We start from the raw sequence: 2,968 nt of genomic DNA on the forward strand, positions 1-2,968 counted from the left end.
TGTAGGTTGATAAATACCCTGCAAAGACATAGCCAACTGGATTATTCCACAGAAGAAGAAAAAGACATTCTGTGTAAACTTTATTTATGTAAATAAAAGGGCAGAAACCTAAGAAAAAAAAAAATATAACAATTACCAGTGCCACTTAAGGTACGTTTAGTTTTTTATGGAAATTAGATTACTATTCTAATGAAATATCTTAAAGAAATAGCAGCTACTTCTCTCTTTCCATCTCATAATATTTACAATTAATATGTTTATTAATGTTCATTCTTTAAGTAACACATTAAAGAAGGAAATATTTAAATAATACTAAGTTTTCTGTTCAGGAACAATAACAGCTTGTGCTTGAGAGCTGAAACTGAGATCCAGAAAAAGAAGTTGGCACGGAGTGACCACAAAATAATGCATCAGTACTAAAACAAACCGAAACAGAAAAAAAACACATTCCCCCTCAAAATACAGTGAAGAGAATATACAGAGGGACATAAATGGGCACAAGCAACATAAAAATTCTTTTCAGTTTGGCCACTTTGTTTCAAACCTGGTACTAAACACAGAAGGACAACAGCAGGGGAGGCTAAAACCAGGTCATTTTGTCTTTTTCATCTGCAGTAGTATATTGTTATTACTGTTTTCAAGCAGTAACAAAGAACAACTGGTGTCTCTGTTTACTAATTTAATAATGCACAAACAGTGAAATTCAAGGAAACTGAAGCACAAAAAATTACGAACAGTGTGCTTCTTCTGAAAGTCTGATAATTAACCTGCAGAGGTACCGACACCAACATCACTACTGAAAAAAACAGCTTAATGAACTCCAAAAGAGGCTGAGACATTTCAGTGAGTAACATCAGAATCTATCCTACCTAGTTTAAAAGCTTGCATTTTCAGGATTGCGGTGTTACTGACTATTGAGATGGAAAGCAAATAAAGCCCTATTTTCAGAAATAGATTCAGAAGTTCCTAAGTAGCTTTTCAAAAGAAATCCACAAGTAGCCTAAAACATTCACACACATAAAGGCTATAGAAAGATTTTAAATTGTGGGAACTTTCCCCATAATGGTTACAAAATGCTGTTTTTTGAGACTGTTGTACAGCTAATGCAGAGGATGCTGAACTGCCATCAGTCTTGCAGGTCAAATCATGGACTTTGCCCAGGCAATCAACAGATACTACAGAGCAAAACTGTACTACCACAGACCTTCCCCTGCCCTGTGATCTGGTCACATTCAAATAGTTACTTGGAGCAAGGCACCAGTCAGAGACACATTTATTCCGTTCTTATCAGATTGTTCAGTAATCTCCAACATATTCTGCCTACAGTGTCTGAAAGTGACAATTCAAAGATAATGGTGGCAATATCCAAAGTTCTAAAGACATTGAGTGACTTTTAGCACAATGCAAATCAGCACTGTGACCTGGGCTGCACCAGTCAGAGCAGTGATGGAAAACAGAGAGTGCCAGCAGTCTTGTCTCTTTCACTTCTAAGAAACACACGGGTGAGGAGCTGGGGGGTAACTTCCTCTGCTAAAGTTGCTTCTCCTTCCCTGCATGTCATCCAGCTATGAGTTTAGTCTCTTCTGAGTGAGATTTTAAGAAGAGGGAGGTTTTTGGCCTGATCCAATGATTACCTTTTTCTGCCTTTGTAAGAATGGATGAGATTTCGCATGCCCACTGTAACTCACAGGACAGAAATTCTGGCTGCACACAGTCCAATATTGTGCTGGCCCTTCATAATCTGACAGCCACAGGAAGGTGACTGCCTAAATACTTTTTAACCCCCCAAAAATTGTAACAACTAACACAGTGACTATTTGTTTGTCTAATATGTAAGAAATATCAGGAAATTCACCCATAACCATGAAGCTACCACATAACTATTTAAAAAGAAATAGTAAACCTAGGTTGCTTGGGTACTTTTTCACAAACACACCAAAGGCAAGCGTTTATCAAATTAACTTCTTGAGATTATTTATTCAAGGTATGCAAACAGAGTCCATTTATTCACTGCTATGGAAGATGTTATTTGCAGTTCAAAGTACATTTTCTGTAAATCCTATTTTAGATCTACCAAGAATGGCAAAACCCTTGATTAATTTTTCCTAAGAGGTTTGTATACAAATTACTTCGGTTACATGGTTTTCAGACAAGGGCAGATTAATTCAGCTGCTTGGGGCACATAATAACTCTTTCACTCATGTGAATACACACACCCTTCTCCATAAAAGGGAAAAAAAGAAAAGAGTAATCAAGAAGGCCTAACTTTGAGAAATATTCAGCAGTGAAAATTTCCAGTAAAATCAGATGGAATCTGCTAGGGAATATAAGCTTTGCAAAATATTAGGATTAGACCAGCATACGGAGTGCAGTATCTTCATTTTAAGATTGATTTCTGGATGAGGAAATTGCTCTTCTTGTGTAAGACAAATCAGAACTACTGACCTCAACAGATACACATTACTTAAATGCAGCCTTGCAGAATTTCTGTCCTTTGAGTTACTTACAAGCAAAATCTTACTGATACTCATAAGGGGCAAAAGATAATTAGATCAGACCACAACCCCTCCCTCTTTCTAAGTTCTGGAAGTGACTTTTAATACTTTTGGAGATACATGACGTGTAAGACATTTCTGAGGTATTTTTCAGAGACTCAGAAGCTGCTTAAGCCACTGTATACATGAGTGAGAAACAAAGTTGCTTTGTCTTTAAAATCCTTCATCGCAACAGCAACAGATATTGTGATATCTGGGTTACCCTGTTAATCTGCCACAAGCTTTTATCTGAAAAGACTTTTGTTAAGTAGCTTGCATTTGGCTTGGTCATATGGAGAAACACTCCCTGCTCCACAGAGGATAAGGATTTGCCAAAGACTGTTTATAAACTGAACTTTTAAGGAGCTATTGCGAATAGACTGGACACAGTGTCACACACACACACAGAATCGCTCGGTAGGAAAAGACCTCCG

The sequence above is a fragment of the Mesitornis unicolor genome, unplaced genomic scaffold, assembly GCF_000695765.1.
Source record: "Mesitornis unicolor isolate BGI_N332 unplaced genomic scaffold, ASM69576v1 scaffold32743, whole genome shotgun sequence".
Lineage (NCBI taxonomy): Eukaryota > Metazoa > Chordata > Aves > Mesitornithiformes > Mesitornithidae > Mesitornis > Mesitornis unicolor.